The sequence below is a fragment of the Chroicocephalus ridibundus genome, chromosome 2 (assembly GCF_963924245.1).
Source record: "Chroicocephalus ridibundus chromosome 2, bChrRid1.1, whole genome shotgun sequence".
NCBI lineage: Eukaryota > Metazoa > Chordata > Aves > Charadriiformes > Laridae > Chroicocephalus > Chroicocephalus ridibundus.
The window spans coordinates 154673462-154691783 of NC_086285.1; positions in this window are offsets into that span (position 1 = coordinate 154673462).

The following is an 18322-nucleotide window of genomic DNA, read 5'->3' on the forward strand; positions in this document are numbered from 1 at the left end:
GAGGCAGAATTCAATCCTCTGAGCTGCATTTGTAAACAACAGCAATTACTGAAATGCTTGAAAAGTTGTACCTTCGCCACTCTGCAAAAACTGTACCTTCAGTTTGTACCTGCAGCATGTTAGGCCGGCCAGTTCACCAAGACAATGCACCTCTTTGGGGAAAAGAATCAGACTTTCAACATTTTGGAAGTATGTACCTTTAGCAGGCTGCAGCTAGTGTTGTCACTCTGTGGGATGTGAGTTTGTGATGGTACGTTAAGCTCTGTGGCTCTCATAGCAGGATGATGCTAAGGGGCATGCTAAAGGCCGCCTCTGCCACCTCTGCGGGGCTTAGAGGGAGGAAGGGAGAGCCCATCACTCGGAGCCAGAACTAGAAGCAGCACTTGGGTTCAAATGTACAGTAATAGATGGGTTTCAGTGGGTTGTCCCAGTTCTTCTCCAAACCATGGAGAAGGGGGACACCTGGTGGCTACAGGCCATTTTGTCTTGTCAATGATACACTTTCTTTGGGCATGCTCCTGAAAGTAGGGATGCATCCGGAAAGAAGAGGCCAAATGGTGTTAGTTATGGCAACTCTCACTGGTTGTGGGACATTAACAGCGAGGTAGGGCAGAAGCCTGGACAGCTGTCCTATTTTTAAATGTATTCAAATTATTATTAGCATTATGTCAGGCCCCAGCCCCACCGGGGACCTCCTTTGGCTCGGTGTAGATATACAGTGCAAAAGGAAGTTTCTCATCCCAGAGACTTTCCAGTTAAGTGGGAAAGACACAGAGGATGAAGGGAAGGAAAGGCCCTTTTCTCTGGTTAGCACACAAGGCACTAAAAGCTCAGAAAATATGAGCAGCTTCCTCCCCACCACACACCATTTGTGGTAAAACCAGAAAATGAGCCCATTTCTCTTAAGTCACCATCTACAGCCGTGACCGCAAAGGCTGTCCTCCTCCTTTTAACTTTATCCTTTCAAGTCCATCCTGCACCTCAGAGGATCATGTTGCAGAGGAAACGAAGCAATAGGCTTTCTTTTTAGAGAGACAGAGGGGTCTCAGGCACCATGGAAGACCTGTATAGACTAGAAGGACCATGAGGTCAGGGAAAATGATGGTCTCGGGAATGGTGACTGTTTGCTCCATCGTTAAGAGGCTGCTTTCTGTTTATGATACACAAATGTACTTAAGACAGTCTTACTTCCTTTGATTGCAAACCACCACGTTTTGGGTTACACATTGCCTGGTGGAATATGGCTTTGCATCTTTCTTCCTTGAGATGTTTGGGGAGGAAATGCCCATCTCTCACTTGCACTGACCATTATTCAACGCAGATGCTGAATCTTTCCTCCTCCAGGCTGTAGTGAACGTTTTAGCTTCCATGTTAGTATGAAAACATAAAAAGCCTACGGATCAGTATTTGCAGCACATGTACAGCGGCAGAACCATGACTCTGAAGAGAGACAAGGATGACCAGGAACTCCAGGGCTGGGGAGTGAGTCCCTGCCCTGCTCCCCGGGCGCTTGGCACACAAAAAAAGAAGAGAGAAGTTTCTGCTGCAACCTTCAGGCCTGCCTGAAGTAGGAGGGGAGAGGAAAGGGCGAGAGCATGGTTTTGAGAGACAGAAAAAGCCTCAAGCCAGTTGCAGCTGTTACACCAAGTTCTTTGAGGTATCTATGCTCTTCTATTTAAGCTGATTTGGGTTTTTGGTTCGTGGAAAGAGCTGATGTGTTCTTGCCTTAATTCACATTTGTTCAGCATTTTAAAGCCAGCACACTAGCCCCCTCAAAAAAAAAACCAAAAAACAATCCCAAAATTGTTGAAATGCAAGTGCTGAGCTTTACCCAGCTTTTCAGTATTTCCTTGAAAAGAGGTTTTTCAGATTTACCACGAGGGGGAGGCAGCTGAAAAATTATCCGACACCCATTCTTAAAACTCTAGGGGGGTTTGTGAACAACACAGGGACATCCACAAAAAGAGTTTAAGCAAATCTCTCTTCAGGCTTAGAGAAAATATTAACCTTTTCATGGCTGGTATCAATTCATATCCTTTTAAGTAAGGTTTGGGGATTTTAAATCTCATTAATTGCAGTTAGAATAAAATTCAGCATTTCCCAGAGGAAGGAAATCTGATAAAGGAAACGATGCTCATGCTTCTGTATATGGAGTGAAATAGTACAAATAGTTTCTCCAGAATTTAAATGAATCAGCAAACACATGCTGCGTGTTTAATATGAAGTAGATCAAAGAAAAAATATTTCTAATTTCAGGTGTATTATACTACACATTGAATCAAAAAATACATACTTGTACTAAAAAAGCAGCTGTTTTGTCTTCCAATGGAATATCCTACACACTCTAAATCTGTTTCCCAACATAATTAATTTTGCTGTGCGTCTGAAACAGAATTTTTAAGGACAAACTACCAAAACCCAAGAACATGAAAAGTCTTAGAGCGATAACTAAGGTCACCAAAAACCTTCCACTGCCCCCAGCACCAGCAGAAAAGGCAGAGAAAAAAGGCAGAGGAAAAAGCCAGACGAGGCAGAGAGAGGTCAGCTCCCTTCCCCATGGTCTCCAGCAGATCAGCGGCAGATCCAAAAATACGAGGTACTAGCAAGGTATGTCTTGGATGGCTTTTCTTTTTTAAGTGATGAAAATAAAAGGAGGTTTCTCTCTCAGTCCGTCTCTCTGATGACTGTACTTCAACAAGCCATGGAGAATTCAAAGTCCAAGGTCAACGTGCGTGTAGAGCTATGAAAAGCAGCTGGGGAACCCTTTGGGAACACTAATTATGAGCATATGAGAAACGGTCTTCTCCCCTGTGTGAGACACCAGTCTATCAAAGATTGGCATTCAATAGCAAGCCTGCAGAATAGGCCACCTTTGAAAGCTATAATGAATAACCTCAAAAGAAACCCTTATAAAATCTTAAACTTGCACAAGATACTAGCCAAAGGCTTAATAAAATACACAAGCCCCACACGCAAAAAAACAGACAAAACAAACAGAAACCTATGGCAACTCCAAACATAACAAGATGGACCTCATAAGGAGGAATTAACAGTAAATCTCTCAATAACTTGCCTTTCGTGGCCAGAGGGCTGCTATCTCCCCAGGGTACGGAGCACAGAGAAACCAAATTAAACTGTGGTTATCTGATGTCTCTGGTGAGATTCACTTCGTCCCACGTCAGAGCTCAGTGGGTAGCTAAAGCCCAGGACCGGGAGTCAGAAAGTCTGCCTTTGGTTCCCAGCTCTGCCACAGGCTCGCTGTGTAGCACTGGTCTACTTACTCTGCCTTTGTTTGCCTCAGTTTCCACAGCGTAAAAAATCAGGGATTGCAACAGTGCTGCAGCGCAGGACGATGCTGCACAGCCCAGAGCAGGGCTGCTCGCACACCGCCAGGTCAAGGGGGGTAACCACTGTCAAAAGTGATAGTTTCTAGATGTTCACCATCATGTATTTTTGAGTTCCTAGGACTCCTGGCAGGGAAAGATGGCTTTCAGACCAGCCTCACTCTGTGGATGAAGCGATTGCTGGAAGATGTGGCTCTTAACTGCAGGAAGCTGGCGTGCCTGCATGCCGAGCGGCGCGGTGAGGGGACACCGCACAGCAGGACCCCATCCCGGGAGCCCGAGGCCACGTTGCACAGCACAGCACTAACAAGGTTGGACGAGGGACTGTGCTCCCTCAGCACCCTGCGGGGCTGCCTCACTCTGTTTTCCACCCATTAGTGACCGTGAGTTGCTCAAGCCGCAGCTGTAGGAGCAGCCTGCTGAGCTGCAGAGAACCAGGACCGTATCATATGGCAGCTACGATGGGGAACAACTGTGTAACCTCTGTAATATGTCACCACTGAAGAGGTATCTTCAACCCCGCAGTTACGTGACACAGTCTGCAGCAAAGCCAACCCCAGACAATGCGCATTTTATGCCCCCTGTGATCCATGCGGTTTACAGACGGTGTCTCACGGCCTGGGGTAAACTCAATTTCACAGAAAAGAAATCTTGGAAAAAATTCTCAGACCCTCGTGCAGATCTATAATGTCACTTGGCAAGGTCTCATCCCACTAGGCACAGTCATTTCCCATATTACCGCAAAATGAAAATCCTGCATCCAGCCCAATTTCTGGTGGAGGTATACACAACCACAGAGAGAGGAATTTGCAGGAAGCCTGTGGGGAAGAGCAGGATGCAGCCAAGGGCAAAGGGCATGCAGATGGCACGTAGGAACATGGGACAACAGCGAGCTAGATCTTGGCACAACACTGGGACCTCTTCAAAGCACTTCTAGTTTCTACAGCTTTGAGATGTATGTTCTCTCATGGAAGTATGAATTATGGCTTGAATTTGTCCCTTTGGAAAAATGAATGAATTAAGTAACTTTAGATAGTTTTATTGCCTTTAAATAGCCAAAATTACTTGCAGTGATTGACAATCTTTAAAATAGGCAGGAGTTATATGGACTGTAATCCGATGGCTTGTGTCACAGGAAGTGCTTCCCGTTACTTGTAATGTCAGTCACATCTTAGTGCCTGTGATCCCTCAGAGTCTCTTTTTACATTCTTGCTTTTTTTGATATGAGTTCTTCATAGGGCCTGCCTGGGACCTTTGTTTTTACAAGGTCATTTTTAGATGTTTCTATGTTTCAGATTAAGAAGTCATTTACGTTTCACTTCTAGGAATACAACAGGGCAGCATAAGACAAGAACAGGAGGCTGGGAAGCTAGAAGTGATAGAGAGGTATTAACGAGGTATCTGGGTCATCACTCGCTGGAAAGGATCCCAAGGACCACGGGAATCCTCGCAAATTGTCCTGCGTGCATAGAGGAGCTCTGCACAGGGGACACTTCCCCTAAATGACTTCGGCAGCTGAGATGCAAGTAGTGAGGACCAGGCCTCCAGCCTTCAGGGCTCTCTCTGTTGTATGCCATTTGCAGGTCTGTTTTCCACTGTTTGATTTGATGTTTTTGAAGTTGTTTGATATTTGTATCCAGAAAATCATTACCAGAGAATTGTATCAAGATGTGTTTTAATACACTTTATTTTTTCCAGGCAGTCCTTCTCTCCACCTCCCAAGTCCCAGAATCATATTGCATATATAAATAAGAAACAGGGTTGTGAAATCACCTCCAACATGATGTAGCCCAGCCCCAGCCTCTAAAGACTGTGTTGTTCAGTCTGACCGACATCAAAAGCCAATGTAAAACTTGATTTGTGATGCCCACAGAGTGCTGTGGGTAGCGAGCCAGCCTGAGCACCATCCTGCCGCTGCAGCTTATGATCTCTCTGCAGAGCGGCACCGTTTTGATCTGCTTCCTGTAGGTCTCAAAGAGCTCTAAATAAAAGCCAACTGTACAAAAAAAAAAACTTGCTTCTTCATAGAACAAGTCAGTATTTTGATTGTAGTAGAGCTAAAGAAACATCATTAAAAACAAAACAAAACAAAACAAACGAGAAAAAAAAAAACACAAAAAATGCAAAATCTCAACAAAATTCTGTGTTCTGTTAAAATATACCTGTAAGATTTAGCCAAAAGAAAGATCCCCAGCATCTCACAGGCTGCAATGAAATTGTCACCAGGTGAAAATTGCCCCTATCATGACCATGTTGTAGACACTTCTAAACTTTGAACCACTTTGGCTCTTGAGTTTTACTGCTTCAGTTTCCAGTTTTACTGTTTCTGTTCCGAGTTTTAGTGTTTCAGCCCCCTCTGTCAAGAAACAGTATCAAGCAGCACACACAAAGCAGGTGCTTTGCTTACCTGAAACAAAATTTGTAAGACTCACAGTTTTTGAATAAGAGAGAGATGAAAATCTCACCATAAACTTTCTCCAGGTATTTTTTCAAATATTTATCTTACCACTTGGAAACAAACCTAGTTACTTCTGCCTAGCATGATGGTGCTCGTACTTATAGGTCAGATGGAATATAGACCATGATAAATTATAATAATAATAGATGAAATGTGGAATTAACCTCCATGCAAGCACCTAGAGCTCTTGCAACTGGGATAGCACTTGTGCCTAACCAAAGACTGAAACGGTCCGGCCTCTGGGAGTTTGCAAGTTGCAAAGCCATTCAGATCCAGCAAGAAAACCACTATGTTTTGGCCAACATTTCACGTTGTTGGTGAACCAAAGAGCATTCTGGTCTGAGCCAAATTAAAATAGGATACTGGTCTGCACAGGGAGTCCCTATAAAGTGATTTCATACTGCCTTGCTTTACCATCCCCAAATCCTAACATTGTTAGGACACGCCACTCTTTTCATGGCAGTAAGGTGAAGATGCTCAGTGCATCTGGCCCTGGCTCACAGCAGCGTGGGGAGTGTGACAGTGAACCTGGTTGGTGGCTCGGAGGCAGCGGCCCCCATCAGCCTACAGGAACAGCAGAGCAGTACCAAGGCAGACTTGGATGAACCCGAGGGCTGGAGGAGCAGAAACAGGATGATGAAACTTTATGGAATATTTGCATTCAAAGCTGTGCATTTTGGGAACTAAGATGAATATTTGACAGAAAACAAAGGATTGTGATTTGAGAACATCAGAGGAGAATGACTGACACGTATGCCAGCTGCCACAGTGAGGCAGCAGGAATGTGTCATGGCATACACAAGGAGAGATATTTCTGTGAGTACAGAATATACCTGATGTTCCAGGATTTGCCTGGAACAGGCAAAGGATATTTTGTGAGGAACAGTATTTTATATGTGGGGTTTTTTTCTTAAATACCCATTTTCAATAAAGGTGAATTCAAGCTAGAGTAACTAGGGAGAAAACAGGGGAGGGGAATGCCTGCCTTACAGGAGACTGTTAGAACAGTCTGGATTAGCCTGAAGCAAACAGCCACGGAGAAAAGCTGTGATTACTCTCTATAAACATAGAAAAGCAGACCAAAAACAGAGAAGGAAAAGAGCTAATAAAGTAAACTAGAAAAGCTTGTCCAAGAAGACATGGACACAGAGTGGCAATGAAGAAGTTTAGGCTGGAAATTTAAAAGGGACTCCTAATGGAGAAAGCAGCATATTCCAGTAGGATGGGAAAAAGCACAAAACCCAATTTATTTCTAGGACAGCGCTTGTTAAATTCATTTGAACCATCTGTTTTACTGCAGTGGCAAAGGACTTGAGTTTGAGGTTGGATTACAGAGACATTGCCCAGTCCTGGCTATGCACAGTCATACCAGAGGAAGCAGCTGGGCTCTTCAGTGACACCTGAACTTCACGGGCATGCCAAAATTGGTCTTTTACTCCCCCTAAATCAGTTCAGAGATTCAGGCTGAGGCACCAGCCTTGCTCTAGGATCACCAGCCAGCAGGATCATCCACCTATACACACAGTTGCCATTCTGCTTTCCATGAGGTGACAACAGCAGGGCTGCTGCTCTCCTGTGTGTTACGTCTTAGCAGTGAAAATATTTGTCTGGGAAACAGGATACATGGACCTGGTGGGAACTCACCCTGACCCACATTCAGCAGGGGATAAGGACCACACGGCTCAGCACGACAGAGAAGGCAAGAGGAGGTCAGAACTCTGTGGGCAGAAGGAGCCATAGGTCCTGTCCCTGCTCCCGGGAGTCTCTCTGTAATGTCACCAGACTTTGGATAAGACAAGAAAACAGCTCTGGGAGCAGAGAGGAGAAGCCAGGCCACTTCCTTCCCAGCTAAATGCCCTGTGCCCTGAACTAAAAGTTCATGTTTGCGTTCCTCCTCTCCTCCAATGCATGCTGAATTCTTCCCTGCATTTTCCCCAAGAGCAACGCAGCTTGCCCCGTCCAGATTAGTCTAGAGCTAGTGACTAAGAGGCTGCTGTTTGAGGGGAGCCATGGTTTCAAATGATGGACAACTGCTGTAACCACCAAAAGCAAGCATGGATATACTCCTAACACTCCTTTCTTCATCAGCAGATCTATGCTGTGGGACAAGTGATGCAGTCAGGCCATGTCCCGCAGCATCTCTGCAGCCTTACCATGGCCGTGTCTGCCTGGGTGGAGCTGAGCCGCACTGGTCTCAGAGATAATAATCCTTGTGAGGGTTTCTAGGCTGAGGATCACAAACAAGCTGGAAAGTTTTTCCAGGATAACCCTCAGAGAAGAGTGGGATTTCTGACATGACCCTGTCCTCAGCACATCCTACTGGTTGCCACGAATGGGGCGTACTCATCTGAAGTGACATTGCTCCATGAGGCTGAAAGTCACCATTCCCTGGAGTACACAGGGATCTCAACAGGACTTTCTGCTGTGGCAGCATTAGGAAACCCAATGTGGAAGGGCCCAGCAATGAAGCAGCCTGTCCCACCTAAATCCAGCACTGCTGGCTAAAGCATGGCCACAGGTGTCTTCTCCATAATGCTCCTGTGGTGCTTCTGGAGCTTGCCTCCAGGTATATGGGAGGGGAACTGCCCTTTATATAGCCTTGGGCTGCTCCTACTTGCTAGCTGACAAATCTGTAAACAGCTTTCTTTAAAAGATGTAAGTAAGCCTCTAGCCAGAGCTTATACAGATCAAACAAACCTTATGAACAGACACTTTCCTTTGCATAATCCTAAATATTCAGCCTAAACTGAGGTGCTTTCCCTTTTAGGGAATTTCCCAGTTTTTAACCTAATGAAGCAATGAAAGGACCAACAAAAAATTTAGTTAGCTCAGCTCAATCTCCGGGAACAGACTGCAATGACTGTCTCTCCAAAGTCTCTCTGCTACTCAGCTCTACCCCCACATCTGCCAACTCCCACTTCATTGAGTGAAACATGAAAAACACCCCTTGTTTTCCTCCCACAATACTGTGGGCAAATATTTCTGATACGTGACTACAGTAAAATATATGAAATGATGAGCTAAATAAAACATAAACTGGAAAGACCAGGCCACTAAGCATTATTTGTCATTACTTCATGATATTTTTGTTTTTAAAACTGACAAGCAGGGAAGGCAATGCAGCCCCTAATACATAAAAAGAGAGGGCATGCTGTAACACTTAACTTCAAACAATATAACACAAATAGACTGTTGATCTGCATGGTTGTTTAAGCCAGTGTTTCCAAACTTTTAGGGTAATGGGACCACCATTAGTGCTAAGACCCTCTCATGTACCCTATATCATCACACTTTTAATTAAAAACACGGCTGAAAGCTGCTCAGTTTAGTTCTGCAGCCCAGCTGTGGACCACTTACCATACGCTTGTGGACCACCAGTGGTCTGCAAACCACAGTTTGGTAACTAGCGGTCCAAATGACTCAAGGCTAGAAATGTGCCAGAAAAAGCAATGGTGGGGTACTAATGTCATTACAAATACATTACACATAACTAACCATATGGATACAGAGCTCTTTATACCACCCGCAGCTTTCCATGTGGGAACGCAATTCCAGCTCCTGATTGTCTTCTGCTAATGCCTCCCATACAGTGTATTTTTTGCAGCACATCCTGGGACTTGTTTATATGCATGAGCTTTGTGCCACAGCCAGTAGCTACAATTAAGGCATAATTATATGTGGTAGGGCGGGGAGGAAAACTTGGCTACCAGTAAATTTCACAACCGATGATTCTCCTACGTCTAATAAAATAGTTTAATTGGGCTCCTTCTTGTTTGCCTCATTCTTTAACTAGTTACGGGCCTGAGCTGCTTTTTCAAAGTCCCAGAGTCTTGTGGGTCTGTATTTTAAGGCCTGGTTCTCCTCCTCACATAGAGGAGGTGGAGCAGTACAAACCAGAGATCTCTAGCCACAAATGACTACTTCCAGTCTTGCCCAAATACAGTTTTCTTATATGTTTTGGGCATTCTTGAATTCTTGGTTTATGTTTTTAGGTCCATCCAAACTCTAAATACATATTGATCTTTGAATAGCAGATACTTGTTTAACCTGCTGTAATATACATGTACATACACGTACACACATACACAGAGGGTTTATCTACAGGACAGTGAGGTGCTGTGCAAAAATGCCTTAACTATCTCTAAATGACCTTGCTGAGGACTGCACAGCACGGCATAGAGCCGTGCTCAGAAACCCAGAGGACCTTAAAGGCAAGCCTTTTCACTTCTGGTGTTGGTGGATACCACAAGGTAGAGAAGCCCAAGTTGTCTCTAAGTAAGCTTACTCAGATACTACAAATAGTGTAGCCACGACCTCATGGAGCAGTGAAGGTATATTGTGAGAGACATATTCTTTACTACCAACATGCTTACAGGCTTCTGTGGTGCCTTTGGAAACGAAAACTCACATTCAATCCTCACTCTCTCGTGGAGAGGTGAATAAGCACCGTGAAGCTGCAAAGTCCCCAGGTGGCAACAGGCTTGTTACAATATGCAAAGTCCAAGAAAGCACAAAGGGAGGATTTCAAGCCACCAGAAGGGATGAGCAAGCCTCTTCAGAGCTCCTTAACTATTCCTAAGGTAAACCCTTGCAAAGGCATTTAAAGGATCAAAAGGTATTTTTATGCAAAATTCATCTTTGGCACTTTCTGATTTGGACTTGGTAGGGCTGGTTGGACAGTAATTAAGGCTGCTTGGGAAGCAAATGGCATGTTATCATTTGGATACAGAAAGGTTGGGTCAGTTGCTCTAAATTGCACAGCAAAGCAGTGGCAGGGCCAAAAACCAAGGCGAGGAGTGCTGATTACACGTTCTGCTCTCTTGATCCTACGCCTGCATCCCACTGCTGCAAAAGGCATCTCTCACTTAGGCAAGCACAGAAGAGGGAGGGAGCAAAAGAAGAGTAAGATTAAAAATCTGCAAAAGAGATTGCAGGGAGGAAGACACTGCATACCACCCCTAAAAAGCTGTTTGTCACATGGAAACAGCAGCAGCTCTCCCAGGCCAAGCCTGTGGAGACAAATTTATCTCTTGTGCAACATTAGTGAAGGAAAGAGACAAAGTTACTTCAAGAATGGACTTGAGCCAGTAAACCAACTCATTTTTGTTTGCTCGTAGCAGAAACTTGCCTTATTCTGCTTTATCCCTGACCTTTTATTGGGGAAAAAAATAAAGGAAGTAGAGCTGGGTAAAGCTGTACTCTGGGAAAAAAACATCAGCAGCACATGGCTTCATGAGTTGGAAGAGGCATGGAGATTTGTTTTCTTATACAAGGAAGATCATGCAGATATACTAGGTTTAGACAAACATGCTGATGCTAATGCTTGCCATTGCCCACAGCACCCCACCACGACGCGCTGTTCCAACGTTGCTCAGCCTTCGTGACTGAGAAATTACTGTGACATCTAATGAAGCAATCCTAAATCCCTCTGGTTAAAAAAAAAAAAAAAAAAAAGATAATTTCTCGCCAGCTCCCGCACACTGGGCCAGCACTCTGCCACCAGGAAGCTGAAGGCAAGGCAGCAAACCTTCCAGGGATGCAGTGGCTCTGCCTTCTTCTGCAGGTTTGCAGCTCTCCGGGAGGAGATAGCCAGCTCTTTGCTTCCTGATGGGGATATGCATGTGAACTAGCATTTATACATATATTTTTTTCATGTTTTTCACGGAATGTTTTTTGGAATCTGGGAGCTTATGGGTCTGAAACAACCTGAGGTCTGAAAAAACCTGAGGTTTTTCTCATGATACCTCAGATCCTGCTTGCAGGAAGTATGGCAGGAAGTATGGCAAGAAGACCAGACCTCATCTCATCTTATTTCATTCTGGAAGCTCCTTAAGGAATTTGTAAAGCCTACAGGGAAAAACAAATACAAAAAAAAAAAAAAAACAAAAAACAAAAAAACCCAAAACAAAACAAAACAAAAAAAACAGCAAAAGAAAAGAAGAGAAACCCACAGACAAAGAAATCCTGCTTTATTTGGGTTTCCCCTAAACACATGTTTCTCAGCTGCATAGCACTGCTCACTGAGCTATTTCCTCAGATGTCTTATGGCTCACAGAGCTACATAAACTATGTTTGCCATTTGTTAGGGCACTAAGTGGTGCGTATTTAGTTCATCTCTATCCCTTTGCATTCTTCCTCTTATTTACTTTTCCCATCTGCCTGACCAGTAACTCCATCCATCTCTGACTACACCCATCGTGGCCTTTCAGGATAAAGTGACTTACAGCCTAGTTTTTCACTCTGTGACTTGATCTCCTCATTTCACGGCAGGTTTTGGATGCAAATGTTCACTCTGTTTTCCAAAAGAAAGCTTAAGTTTCCATTCCCTTATTTTTCAAATGACCAAAGTCAAGTACGAGGTACTGATACTGTTCTTGACAATGTAAAGCAAATGATCACACTGTTGTTTTCATCCTTCAACTAAGCCTGTTACGACTACCCACTTTCTAATGAAAAAATCTCATGTTTCAGTGCATTTAATGGGCATATCTGAAAGTCATATGCCCATAAAATAGCAGTGGCATTATCCAGTCACAGCACATCTGGAGGTTCAGCTGCTGAAAAAGGGATTATTTAGAGGGAGTCAGATTAAGAAGCGGCCTGCAAATTCAGAGACTTTCACAGGAAAAAAAAAAGAGTCATCCTCCAACTCGTCCCAGCAGTTGATTTTGTATACAGTGGGGTCTCCCCACACTTTCTCCTCCACGAACAGTGCCTCTGAGGTCTGCCACAAATTTTCACAGTAGTTTCCTCTTGAATCAGTTTTAATCCAGGAAAAAAAAAATTATTTCAGAAGAAGAAAGGGATTGAACTCCCAAGGTGCAGTTAGTTTTCACTCCACTGGGGAGCTAACAAAGAACTCTTAGTTTTAAATTCCCTCTGTGGGACTTATCTGTCCCCATTAGTGTAGACAGAGATCTTCAGTTACACCTCCAGCCCCTAACACGAGAACAAGGAGATATTCATATAGGGGACAGCATATTGTCATGAATCCTCATCTCTCTGCTCCCTGTGGAATGAGTGTATGCCTGTGAGTTAGGGAAATACCCATCCCCACTCCACAGGACAACTGAAAAGCAAAGGCCATCTTTGAGACTCCTTATAGAATTCTCTCATCTTGGCAGAGAGAATTCTGTCCTTAAATCCAAAATCCCAATTTGAGTAACTCCTCGAGTCAGCAGCTTTCCTGTTTGGTGAGAGATCTGCCCAGGCTCTGCCACTTGGCACCTCAGAGCTCTGCTTGCTCCACACCAAGTCACCAAGCTCCTCCATAAACCCTACTGGGAACCAAAAAACACAGTCACCTGGATGGGACAGCTCTTTCTGAGGCCCCTTCAGCAGGGCCATCTGGGCTCTGATGCACACCAGTAGGATTAGGCCTTTCACAACATGCAGCTAAATCACTTTTTCTGAAGAAGCAGCTGGAGCATGGGGTGCAAACATAACCCACCTTCTCTGTCTAGAGGACAAGGCACATGCACAGGAAGTGGGAGTTGAGGCTGGAGACCTTCCTCAATTGGAAATGATGCAAACCCAGAGCTCCTACTGAAAAGCAGTCACCCTGAGATCATCCTGAAAACTATGGCAACTTCCTGAGGTCACCTCTGCTCACAATCAGCGTGCTAGGTTTGAATGAATGGAAAGACCAGCCTTGCAGGTCTCCGTTCAGGAGAGAGCCTTCATCCAGTGTTAGACCCAGAATGGTGCTCTGCTCTCCAAAGGCTTCAAAGGCTGCTCCCCACTCCATGCACTGTGTTCTGAGGTCATTTGCTCTCTCCCTCCACTGACGAAGGAGCTTGAACACCCATCTGGGTTTTCATCATCAGTCCTGGGCAAGTCGCTTGGCCTGGCCGTGGCTTGCTGGAACCTCAGCAGATGTGCTGAGGGTCACACATGAGGCCTGTGGAAGAGCAGGAGGCTGAAGATCGTGTGCAATGTGGTCTTCTTCACCAAGCTACAGCCCTCACACCCACAGTTGTGGGAAGCGCAATGGCACGCAGTGATGTCTGTGACTAGAGATCAGACCAGAACATATTATAATATGTTATGAAGTATGGCAGGCTATGACAAGCCATATGGGCCAGGCACCTGGCTCAGATAAGTGAGGCATCATCAGTCTTCATTTAATTGACTCAGAGCTGAGGTCAGTCTATTCTTTGCAGGATCTGAACCAGTGACCTAAAAGTGAAAGGCTCTTTTTCCCATGCTAAACCTACTATTTTTTTCCCATCCATGAGTTTTCATATTGGCTTCAAATCAACTGCTGCTTAAAAAAAACAACATTTTGTTTGAATATTTTGAAGTTTGGAGAGCAGGGGTTTGGCTAAATGTACTAAAAAATAAAAGCCTACAACAATTAATTGCTGAGAAATAGCAGTAAGCTTCAGCTGATTTTTTTCTAATAAAGGAAAGAATCCCAAAGACAATGGAATCAAAAAAATGCACTACTGTCTTGCCATTTCTCTTGTGAAAACAAGTCATAGTAAATATGAAAAAACAGTCTTGTATTACAATAATTAAAGGGAATTGGTGTAAACTGTAATGTACAACCATGTAAAGTCAATAAGTGCCTAGTCCAAGGAGTGTTTTGACATCTGGAAATCAGTTTTCTTTCCATATTATGAAAAAATAATTAATATTTATTTGAAAAAAACATTTTTAGAAAATCATTCTGGAACCATAAGATATTTCTTTTCAACAAGATCACATTGCTTCATTTGATTAATAATGGCATACCACAATTTAAATACATGGTATCGATGTTAAAGCAGTCTTTTTTAAACTAAGAAGTAAAATGCTCCCTTCCAAGAAGGTTAAGCAATAGATTTCAAGCTTTATCTTATGTATATTAATTTATATTTCCCCAAAGCAAAACTTTTTCAATACAGTCATGTTCTCGGGGAACATTTTTGATTTTGAAATTCGGAAAATGATAGAAGCCTTTCTCTGGAAAGGTTTCAACCCATTCTACTGATTTACTGAAGGCAGACTGAGGCACACCACCCAGGCAGAACAGCCAAGAAAACCTACCGAGGTCAGAACACCTCACCACATGTACTGCTCAGGCCTTGCTTACACTTACCTCCTTCTGTGTATTAAATTGCAGAAATACCCCTCAGTCCATGCATCCAGGAGAGATGCTGCAGTCGAACGGCCACCTTGGGGATTTGACATTGCTTGGGCTGGGCTCACGAAGTAAAGCCCTGGGCAGCGGTTGCAAGGCAGTTTGTCCCCAGGCTGCCCCCATTGTCTTGCATTTGTCCTCACCTTGCATCTCACTGTGGGCCTGTGGCAGCATAAGGCAGCAGGGAAGGACCTTGGGCACCACTGAGGACTCATCCCTCCATGCCCTCTCCAGAAACAGCAGTGGTGGCCTGTTTCACCAGGCCAGGCAGAAGAGTTCAGCAGCTCCTGCTACTGCCAGGGTTGGCCTGGTGGCCAGTCAGGGACTCAAAAGCCAAGATTCAGCCCCTGCAGCTGCTGTGGCTAAACCATCTTTTTAATTACACAGGAAAATGTGCTTGAAACCACAATTTACATTGGTTCAGATCACCCCTGCCTGAAACCAAACTGGTCAGGAGGAAATCACAGCTCATAGCAGATTTTGCCTATCTGCACCACCCTTATCAGGACATGGGGACATTTGGTGACTGGGAACCGAAGGCTTTTTCTGAAACAGAGACGGTCATAACTGAGACGTTTCTTAAACCACACAGATTTTTTTCACAGTTCCCTTTATCGTGGTTCATATTAGCTGTCGCTTATTTAACCCACTCTCTAAAAAGCTACTGCCAACGATATTTGTCTTTAGCAAGCACTGAAGGTTTCCCTAGCATGTGCTTGAATGATTATTTATATATTTTTACTTGTCATAGGCAGCTATGTCCAGAAACTTGAAACCAAGAACAAACTCTGAGACAGATCAACTTGCAGCTATTACGACAATTGCCGTTGCTGTGTAATGATGTTTAAACTATACAAATTCATCTTTGCAAATGTAGGATAGATTGTTTCAGCAGCTGTGCTTTTAAAGACATTGTGGACTTCTTACTCCAAGCAGACTGAAAATTACTTTCATCATACAGTTTGGAAAAAATACCCAAACCTCAGGGATTACTAATGATGGGTAAATAAACCAAAGTTAGCATTCTGGGGAAGGAGTAAACAGTAGCAGTGCTTGAGATCCGATGTGGTGACCCAGGCAATGATACTGATCAATGCCTTCCCGGAGGAGGAAAAATTAGAGAGTGTGGAATTAGAGACACCATTCAGTTTAAAATGAATAGAGCCTTAAGCAAAACAGAAGGGAACAACCTTATAATGTTGTAAAAGGGCTTTTTGTTCACCCTGTACCATACCTCCTTTCATTGTGCAAGGCTGTTATCATCTTTCATTAGTGGCCCTGTTGGCATAAAATTTTTCTCCCATGAAACATGCAGATTTTTATGGACCAAATTAGGACCATTAAATTAAAATCCTGGATGCTTGGCAATGAAATATGGCTGAGGAGAGAAGTTTTAAAACACACAAGAAACAATCAAATCACTTGGCAAAAAGAATAAGCAAATAAATACTTTGTGGCTGGATAAATGTTATGTTGTGTTAGCCTTCAGGAACATCCAGGGACGTAAGTCCAATATGGGCATAGGAGAGCCAATTTAAATTCCCTTCTAACTCAGAGGCAACCACATGGAGCTCTGGAACGGGGTCTCATCTTCTCTTTAAAAACATGTCAATTTATTTTGCTGAAATACTCACTACGGCTGGAAACCAAGTAACCACAACTACTAAGCTACTGTAGGAATACCTGCAGTGGGAGCCAGCATCAGCAGGAGCACAGGGGACATCCCGGAGTGGTCTGCCCATACCACAAGGGCCGGTGTATGTACCTGGAGAGAGGCGTCTATACAGAGGAGGTACAGAGCTCCTCAATTGGAAGAGTGAATTGAATGTGAGTCCTCACCACCTCTACAGGTGTGCCCACCGCCAATCCACGGGAACAGGCTCCCATACTGAACCCTTTCCTGCCTCACGTGGGCCCAAGACCGTACTTTCTGTTGTTCCTCTTGTGACAGGTGCTCAAAATGGGGATGGGGAGAAGGTTCAGCCCCAAAATCAAACCAGGTTAGTGGATTAAAGAATAATGATACTAATCACTTTGCTGATTCTCACAGCAGGCCCTACTCCCATGCAGCATAGGGCTGTGCAAAACTGGAGCTCTCTTATGAAAAGCAGCGAATCACAGATTCACAATTCCTCTTCTACTTTGACCAGAGTAAGGCAAGGAGAAACATTAATTTGGTTTTTATTACAGATTATCCATTCTTTTCGCGGTGCTCCTTACCGACAGTGGAAAAAAGGCAGGAGGAAGGGTATTTCTTACTCTCTTGATCCTGGTCGACAGCATCAAGAAACACGTTCAGCTTGAGAAGGAAGAAGGGGAATCTCCAAGGATAAGTAGGAAAATATGATATGAAGGCCTAGAGAGCACACAGTTTTTACAGGAATGGACGTGTAACAACACCTACAGAAATTCTTACATAGAAATATGGCACCCACCTCGAGGTAGTACTAATATTAGCCTTGTCTTGGCAGTTACAAAGGAAGGAATCCGAGAGGCTGGTTTACATTAATTGCATTCAACCAGAATGAAATCCAAACCAGCAGTCCTATATACTTAGTGCTTTCAAGAAGTCAAATTACACAAAGCTGAAAACAATTATGAGCCAAATTATTTCAGCGAAAGAATTTAAACAGGAAAAATGTGAGTGATAATTGGGAACTATTTAAACACAATTTACTAAGTGCCCCAAAAGGCACATTCTCGCATTGCACAAAAGAGGTCAAGTGGAGCTAAAAACAAAAGCAAAACAAAACAAAAGCACATGCTGGCGTAGAGAGGAAATTAAATCAGCTTTTGTAAAAACCTCCACAAAAAATCCCCCTCCACCATTCTCCCAGCAACAAAATATTAAACAAACCAAAAACACATATATCATAACGAATAAGGAAGGAACTGCTGATAACAACTGTGTGTCAGCCGCCAGCAAAGGTAGATGACGGGAACGGGAAGCAACAGGATACAAAGGGCCATCGGAATGACAGTGGGAAGGGACTTTTTCTCTTAAGTGTTGCAGAAGAAAAAGGCCTCCTAAGAGCACTCACTTTTCACTGTTAGATGGTAAAAGTGGAAGAACTATGAATCATAGTTTTAGGATTTTTTTTTGTCTTTTTATTTTTATTTTTTTCCATCTGCAGAACAACAAACTTCTTAGTTTAGCTCTGTACTGTGCTGACTGGGGTGCTGGTGAAATGCAACAATGACAAGGTTATGAAAAATAGATGTAAATAAAGTGGCAAGCCTACATCACTTCCAATCAAGTGTCTCACCCATGAGTTAAGTTTTTAAATAGTGATCAAGAAACTTACAGGACAGTAAGAAGAGTTCAGGTTTGGCCAAATTTCAGAGGAGATGACCAAGGGCAACTGAAGGAATCACAGACTTATCTGACTGGCGCTG